Source organism: Canis lupus, chromosome 12 (assembly GCF_048164855.1).
Source record: "Canis lupus baileyi chromosome 12, mCanLup2.hap1, whole genome shotgun sequence".
NCBI lineage: Eukaryota > Metazoa > Chordata > Mammalia > Carnivora > Canidae > Canis > Canis lupus.
Window position 1 is genome coordinate 35,820,254 of NC_132849.1, and position 8,650 is coordinate 35,828,903.

At 41.0% G+C, this 8,650-nt stretch overlaps 1 protein-coding gene across 4 annotated transcripts in view; it reads right to left on the reverse strand.

Moving 5' to 3' along the window:
• VIT (vitrin) overlaps positions 1 to 6,357 on the reverse strand; it is a 104,579-nt gene extending 98,222 nt beyond the window's left edge. For all 4 annotated transcript variants that reach the window (XM_072770544.1, XM_072770545.1, XM_072770543.1 and 1 more), the window contains exon 1: positions 6,075 to 6,357. The gene's annotated coding sequence lies outside the window, so the exon portion shown is untranslated. The remainder of the gene's footprint in view (positions 1 to 6,074) is intronic.
• Between the last annotated feature and the right edge of the window lie 2,293 nt (positions 6,358 to 8,650).

Sequence of the window (8,650 nt, forward strand, 5' to 3'; positions counted from 1 at the left end):
TTTCTGTGACTTGCTGCTAACTTAGCTCTGGAGTGAAGATAAAGGACACCCTTCTGGGGACCAGCTACTCATAGGGCTTGATAACGAGGTCTGCTCCCTCAGCCTTTCCCCCGAGAGTCAGCTCTTCCCAAAATACCTGAAAAGCATTCTTAAGTCAGGAGCTCATGTACAAATGACAGAAATAAAAACCTCTCTTCTTGACAGCCCATCTCCTGTGAGGTCCTTGTTCCTACTCCTCCCCATCACTATGACTCCTGTGTCTCTACTTGCAGGAAAGGAATGGTTTCTCTGAAATTTCCTTGGCTTGAAAGTGATGTTTTTAGGGATGGCAAAGATTAATTTGGTGCAGTGACAGAAGAACCAGGACCATGTGCACTTGTTGCCTGGTATGTTAAGAACACGAGCTTTGGAAACAAACTGCTGGGGTTTGAGGTTGAGCTCCATCGCTTACTAGCTGTGTGACCTTGGACAACTCCCTTAACTTCTCAGTGCCCCAGATTTCTCAACTGGAGAATAGGAGCAGTTACAACCTACCTCATAGGATTGCTGTTAGGATTAAATGAGTGAATATATGAAGAGAGCTTAAACCAGTGTCTGTCTGACACACAAGAAAGCTGTGTGGGTGCTAGCAAATACGATTTTTTTTATTGTTCAGTGGTGATTAATCATAAGTACCATCATCGTTCTCATCATTTTTATCTATATCCTCTTGCACTTAGACTCTAGCTGAAGACTTTACAGAGGTGAAGCAACCAATTGAATCTTTCTCAACAAGGTGCTGCCCAGGTTAATCATGGCTTGATTTGGGGACTTGTTGGTGAAGGAACCACATGGGTTTGTGACTACCATTAAGCTAAATTCTTCTAGGGCCCCAGAGAGGGAGCAATTCTACACTTGTGTTCCTGCCTTTTCTCTCAAAGATTTATAAGAATCTCCTACCCATTCTCATGAAAATCTTCTAGATGATGGTAAGACAACTGAACCAATCGAATGGCTGAGGGATGATATCTAGTATTTTTTAAAAGGAATTGCAAAAAGCATCTAGTGAAGCCATAGGAAGCAGGATTGAGTCTACCCATCTTAAAAAATTGTAACACCAAAATAAAACACTAACACCAAAATATTTCCTACCCTGAATCTAAGCCAAACCATTATTTCCTTTGTTCCAAAGTCATGGCTTGTAGGTTTGACTTAGAAAAGGACTTTGGCATCCCATTATCTCAGTTCACCTTTCTCCCTCAAGGTATTAGCCCTGGAATGTGGCAATGGATTTCAGCTGAGCCACAACACCTGCTGCTTGGGTGATTTGCCGTGTGCAGGTTGCCACATGACGTGCAGCTTTTATAGATCTCAACTCAGAGCATCACCTGGTGCCTGCTTTGTGCACTTCCCAAGCAGCCCCAAGCACTTTAGATAGGCAGTCTCTAAGGATTTCTTCAAGATTTGCAGACTGTTGAAGTGGAAAAGTTTTCTAGTTGATTAAAAACAAATTCTAAATCCCGTATCCGCAACTGTTTGTTTAATGGTTGAGGTAACCGTAGAAAAATGCAATAAACAAGACAGAAATAGTCTTTGCTCCATTGTGAACTTGGGGCCCTGGGAATCTCATTGGATTTTGATCCTTCACCTCCTGGTCTGTAAACAGGAACTCATCTAGGTGATCTCAGACTGACTTAAGTGTGTGTGTGTATTTTTTAATTAAAATTTAATGCTTCAGTTCCAGAATTTGTTTGGTTCTTTTTTATGTCATCCATGTCTTTGTTGAGTTTATTTTGTTCTTGTAATGCTTTCCTGATGTCATTAAATTCTTTAGCTGTATTCTCTTATGAATTCTTTGTTGGGGTAGTTCATGTATCTCCATTTCTTGAGGGTCAGTTAGTTACTGGAAGTTTACTGTGTTCCTCTGGCAATGTCGTTTCCCTGGTTCTTAATGAGGCTCATAGCTTTGGATAGGTATCCAGTTACCTCTTCTCGACTGTATGGCCTGACTCCAGTGAGGAATGTTACTTTGGTCAGGTGACTTCACGGACGGATAGGGGTGTGCTGGGGTAGGCAGGTGGTGCAAGGCAACAAGTGTAGGGGCTCGTGGTAGCTCTAGTTCCAGGGAGGTGTGATGTCTTGACAGCTCTGGCTGCTGGGGTCCACGACATTGACAACTGAGTAGTCCTTGCTGAGCATGTTGGAGTATCTGCAAAGGCCGTTGGAGTCCTTAGTGATACCTCAGGATCCAGAGGCTAGAGACCAGGGCAGGCAGTGGTGATGCCCAGCGCTGGTGTGCACGCAGAGGCTTCCAGGGTCTGCTGTGGGTGGGCCAGGTGCAGACACACCTGTCATGGCAAGAGCCAGGCCCACCTGCTGGTGCACTAGCAGGTGTAGGTCCCTGATCGTCCTCGTGCACTCCTGTGGCTGCAGTCTTTCCATGGACTGTGCACAGCAGTAGAGGCTGGTGACAGGAGTCAGGCCAGCAGGGTACAGGTGCACAGCTGGATTGGCTAGCTGCAGGTGAGCCCAGTGGTACAGGTAAGTGACAGGAGTTAGGGTTGGATCCTGGATGACAAGTGGCTGTGGAGGCCCTGGCTGTGGGGCCAGGTTATGCTCCTGCAGCTTAATTAAAAATTAATAGCCAGCACCATATCAAACGGCCATTTCTGATGCTTCACTTAAATTTGTCCTGGTCTGTTGCTCCTTTCTTTACTTATTCCCTGCACTGACAGAAGCTACCCATCACCACATGCACCCGGACCTTTTGTACCTGCAAAATGGAGCAGGTTCCCTGTGCAATTCTCCCGCCCACCCTCCTTACGTTCAGAGGGTCAGGGATTCCACCCACCTTCCACAGACCACAGAGGGACCGATTATTAGGCAAAGAGAGGGGGGCCTTTGGGGCTTCTCAGATTACAGACATCACAGAGCTTGCCTCCCTTTGCTGATTGATTAATTAGCTCACATCCTCTGGACAAAGAAATGGCAACATGTGTCTAATAATTACATTAATATCACGTAATTTCACAAATCCATTTGCTTACCACATCCACAAAGTTAATGTTTAAAAGTCTGAAGAATATTACAACTGATTTGTTTCACAGCTGATCTGATTTCTTCATTCTAGTCATATATAATAAAGAAGAGATTTCTAACATTTGGTGCTGATGGTGTAGCAAGCACTAATTGAAGCTTGTTGCCACAATCCTATGAGGAAGGTGCTAATAACAGACACCTTTTACAGATGAGAAAACTGAGGCCCAAGGAAGTGTAAGGAACTTGCCGAAGTTAAGATATTTAAGGAAGGCCAGATCCTCCTGCCAGACAAACTCCCATAGGATCCACATAGCACAGGAGGGCCACGTGGCCTTGGCCTTGCATGGAAGGCCTTAAATTTAGGTATTTGACATTATCTCCACATGAGGGTGGAGACACAGATAAGTCATAGAAATGCACCAGAAGGGGTGCAAGGGTGGCTCTCTCTCTCTCTCTCTTTTTTTAAAAGATTTTCTATCTATTCATTCATAAGAGACACAGAGAGAAGGGCAGAGACACAGACAGAGGAACAAGCAGGCTCCCTGCAGGGAGCCTGATGCGAGACTCCATCCTAGGACCCAGGGACCACAGCCTGAGCTGAAGGCAGACGCCCAACCACCGAGCCACCCAAGCATCCCTGCATTGTGCTCCCTGCTCAGCAAGAAGTGTGCTTCTTCTTCTCCCTCTGCCTACCACTCCCCCTGATTGTGCTTTCTCATTCTCCCTCTAATAAATAAATAAAATCTTAAAAGAAAAGAAATGCACCAGAAAACTGAAGAAGTCTGTTATACAGTTTGAACCACACTGCCCTTAGTAATATATTTATATTATATTATATATATTTATTATATTATATTATAGTAATATATACACAGTTGTGTTACACTTGCAATTACAGTACATTTCACTTGTGTATATGTCAAAAAGTCTTAGGTTAGGTAAACATAAATATTTTTAATATACCACAGGTTCCAAACCCACTTTGATACTTCTTCACTTCTTAATATACAGAGGCCTGCCCCTATTTAATACTGGAGATGTCCCAGTGCACAGAGCCATAGTGTTAGGAGGGAAACTTAGAAACTATCTTGTCCAACTTCTTCATTTCCTATGTGAGGAGATGGAGACTCAGAGATGTTGAGTAACCTCCCCCAGGTCACACAGCTAGAAAGCCCTTCTACTGACAGATCAGTGTGTGCTCTGTCCTGTACCCACTGCTGTACAACCTGGCTTATGCTTCCAAGTAAAGCAAGGAGAGAAGTTATACACGTGGGCACAAGTAACATCCCGGAGGCCACAAAACATTTATTTTGAAATCAATGACTCCTTCCAGTGTAATCTGTTTTTGAATACATGGGGTGGGGGGACGATTACATTTCTATAGAGCTCTTCATGTTTCCAAACCCTTTGGAACTGAGAATCAGTATTGGACCTCATGACCACCCTGGAAGAGGTGTGGGCAGACATTGCTATTTCTGCTTTTCTGATGGGAAAACAAAAACCAAGAGATGCCGCACACCTTTCCCAAGGTAACACAGCCAGGTAGTGACAGAACTGTTACCTGGCTTGGACCAGTGCGCCCAACCCTACTACTTTTCTGTGTACCAATATGTCATACAGGAATTACAGATGAGAAAAGCACAAGCATTCCCAATGCTATTCATAAGCCATTTTAAACCCCATGTATTTTTTTTCTGAAAGAAACTATTATTCATGTAATCAGTAAGTTGGCAAAAAAGATAACTAGATTTTCCAAGTGATATTCATAAAGTAAATGCTATTTCAGGATAGATACTAAGCATTTCCAATGTTCCTTAGGTGTTTCCTTTCCATGGTAAAGTGTAAGATATATTTAAATCAAGCTTAGTCTGGGAAACTAGCACATTGCAATTAAAAATGCAGCCCTTTAGTCTTGCAATTCTCTGTCAAAAGCCCTTTCACAAAAGAGGGTATTTTAATTCAAAAAATAAAAGACAGACACTTCCAGCTTTCTTTACCGGAGGAGGCATAGCTACCATTTGCAGCTAACACATATAACGAGAAAATACACAAACAAATAGCGTCTGATCTTGCTTTGCTATGGGGTGTTTTCATCTTTCAAGAGACGAGGGAAAAACAACCTCAGAACTTTACCACCAAAACTTCCAAATTTATTGCAATACAACGTAATGGCAAAATGCTATTTTCTTAGCGCTCACATTTTTGAATAACCACCATGGCCAAGAATGCCTGGTTTTATTTTTACAATAAACCCAAAGAAAATCTGGAATTCTACTCTCAATCTGGGGATGGCAAAGATGCCTGGGTTTTTTGGAGCAAACCATTGAGGCTAACTGTTCAATCTTATCCTCTCTGTTTAACCTGTGCTTGAGGCATTTATTTCATGTTTATACTGGTTTGACACAAATCATGCTTAAAAGAGATTTCGTACCCGGTTTCCCTGTGCAAAGTTGAGCTACAATAGTAGACTTAACAATGCCAACCCTTTCTGGGGCTTATCAGTTAAAGAAGCATTCAGCCTAAGAAAATACTTCTAGTGGAAACAAGATACAGAATTGTACATCTAGCCACATTCCACTGAGATCTGTCTGAGAGAAGTTTAGATCCACGCTAAATAATTTCTCTTCATTTAGCATCAATGAATCCCTTTCTTGCACTGCTTTTCATCCATTGTTGGAAGCAATTTGTTACATTGCTATCATATTCCATAGAGGAAGCAAGGTATAAAAACGGGCAGCAGAATAAAGAGACTTAGGTCATACTTTTCAACTTATTTTAACCATCATTAAATTGGTTTAAAAATATGTTCAAAAATTTTATTCTGATCTTATCTCAGCACAATTTAGTTATAGTTGATATACATAATATTAGTCATTTACAAGGATGTCAATTACCCCCACTCCCCTCCCAATTCTCCTAAGACTAAAGTTTGTACAGACTGATGACTTGGTCAAGGTATACATTGTAGTTTCTTAAAGATAAATACACTTTAAAGTTTTTATAATAAGGAATGGAAAGCAAACTATCTACATAGCTTAGTAATTCATCAGACATACCTTGTTTGAAGAAAGCAATTTTTTTTCAAAAATTTTCCACCACACAGAATGGATAGCCTTTTTTCCTTAAGCTTTTCTGCATCACAAATTCCATCCAAATTATTCTAAAGAAGAAACAAGGAGAGGTCCAAGCAACTTTTCTCTTTTCTCAGAGGAGCTAATCAAACATTCCCATCAACCTCTCAGCACTTTGAAAAGCACATTTAGCCACACACACACACACACATGCACATGCTCACACACACACACACTCTCACACACTGCTTCTCACACTGGTTTTAGTGCTGAATTAGGCGGTCCTCTTTCAAATTTCCACTCCCACTTGCTTTTCTTTGGGGTAAGGATTTCTAAATATTCGTTTCTAGCCTAAAGCACACATTTTCAGTAAGCAAATTCTATAATTAGAAATTCTAAAAAGCAGAAGAGACGTGCCTAGAAAAAATGGGAAATAAAAAGTAGGCTTTAAAAAGGACTTAAGGGCAATTAAATTTTCTCTTTCTTTTTCAAATGCTAGTGAGCAGCTGATTAAACTGCATAAGGAAAGAACACTGTGCCAATACCACCAAACTGGTCCTACTGGACTCTCAGTCTTGGAGTTGAAAACACTTTTCCTACATAGTAATGTTATTTATTTATTTTTTTCTTTGTTTAGCTTGCTTAGGTCCTTTCTGCATTTTGGCAAGCTTAATGAAATGACTGTAGCCCATGCTGCTAGTAACGGGACACAAGATAAGAATAGTGGAAGGCAAAACCTGACTCATGTTTCAAAAAACTGATGGTGGCGAGCTTACATCATAAGTGAAATCTGCCGATTTTAGTTATTATTGGTATCACCGATTAAACTGAAGGGATTCAGATGCAAAACATATATCAGCATATCACACCATTAAAACACACACACACACACACACACACACACACAGAAATGCACATCTGGCACTCCTGGAGATTCAAATGTGTATCACCCTAACAGAGCATCTTCTCTCCAGCAGGGCGGGAGGTAGCACAGAGCCATTCCTCCTCCTGCTGGGGAATATGCACTCACGCAGCCCCAGAGGAGAATCCTCCCTCCCAGCAGCCTTACCTGTGGGCTCTGAGATAGTTCCTTATTTAAGATTAAGGTTGGAATGCTATTTAGCTTTTTTCCCCTCCATTTGGTTCTGCCTTTAAATTATTTCTTAATCCTATTTCTTCCTCCAAAAAACCCTGGGCCTAAGACCATTGGCAGTTAAGAATGGTACTGCCACACATGGAGGATGTCTGGCTTCTACCATCAGGGAGTCAGGGAAGGTTCAGATGAAATGGCAGCCCAAAGAGAATTAACGATGATAATAATAATTGCCTTTTTTTTTTAATCAAATGCTTACTTTTGCTAGGAATGGTGATAGTCCTCTACATTTATCACCTCATTTAACACTTAGAAGAACCTGGAAAGGCCAGTACTATTACTCCATTCCTCAGATAAGAGACCTGAGGCTCAAAGAGATAGTAACTTTTCCAGGGTCACCCAGACAGAAAGGTAACAACTGGCATTCAAATTCAAGGCTGTCTGATTCAGAGGCAACTTGCTGTATTAGCTTCCATATTAGTCTGGAGCTTCTTTTCTTTTGTTAATTTATTTTCTTATGTTGAATAAGGCAGAAATCAAATGCAAATGTATTGAAAAGCATACGAAGAGATGCTCAAAGGCAAGTACAAATTAAAAACAATGATGTTTGCCATGATGAAAAATTCTGGAACTACTAATTACCCCTCATACATGGGGAATGTGTTCCAAGACCCCTAGTAGACACCTGAAACTGATGATAGTACTGAATCTTAATACATACTATGTTTTTTTCCTATATCTGCGTACCTATGATAAATTTTAACTTAGAAACTAAGCACAGATCAACAAAAATAACAAGTAATAGAATAGAACAATTATAGCAATATACTGTAATAAAATTTATATGAATGTGATCACTCCCTCTCAAAATATCTTACGGTACTCTACTCTTCCTGTAATGGTACAAGATAGTAAGGTGCCTGCACAGAATGAGATGAAAGACAGAGGTATTGTGATACAGCATTAGGCTACTATTAACCCTTAGGTGATTCATTGGAAAGATCATCTGTCTCCAGACCAGGTTGACCTTGGATAAGAGAAACCACAGATAAGAGAGACTACTGTGGATATTGATGGTTGCGTATTATAAATGTAATTAATGCTAATGTGTTAATGAACCTAAAATGGTTAGACTAGTGAATGTGTTGTTATATATGTTTCATAATAAAAAGAGAGAAAGAGGGACACTCAGTGGCTGAGTGTCTGCCTTTGGCTCAGGTTGTGATCCCTGGGTCCTGGGATCAGGTCCCACATCAGGCTCCCTGAGGGGAGCCTGCTTCTCCCTCTGTCTATGTCTCTGCCTCTCTCTCTGTGTCTCATGAATAAATAAATAACATCTTTTTAAAAATAGAGAAAGAGAAATCCTCTTTTATTTTTAAAATTTTTTTAAAAGATTCATTTATTTGAGAGAGAGAGAGAGAGAACACGGAGGGTAGGGGCAGGGGGAGAGGGAGAGAGAAACCCAAAC